This window comes from Strigops habroptila, chromosome 1 (assembly GCF_004027225.2).
Source record: "Strigops habroptila isolate Jane chromosome 1, bStrHab1.2.pri, whole genome shotgun sequence".
In the NCBI taxonomy this organism is placed as follows: domain Eukaryota; kingdom Metazoa; phylum Chordata; class Aves; order Psittaciformes; family Psittacidae; genus Strigops; species Strigops habroptila.
In genome coordinates, this window is record NC_044277.2 from 20,365,593 (window position 1) to 20,365,936 (window position 344).

Below are 344 nucleotides of genomic sequence, written 5' to 3' on the forward strand. Positions count from 1 at the left end.
CAATTTCCAGATTAAAAAAAAAAAAAAGAAAGTTAAATTACAAAGTTTATTCTAATTGAGTTTGTAAATTTTTTTGTGCATAAACTCATGGCGGGGGGGGGAGCACAGTTACGGACTGCAGAGTAGTACAAAGTCTCAAAAAAATCCTGTTGTATGGAAGATGTTAAGCAACATTATGTTATCTCAGATTTCTGTAAGAGAAGCCTTCAGCCTAGAAGGCCTTGTTGAATTGCAGCATAATTTTCTGACCATTGTAGTATCTTCAGTAAAAAGTGAAGTCTATCCCACTGGAAGAGAAGCAGAGCATTTCCCAGACAAACAGTAAAAGAACTTTGGGCTACAAA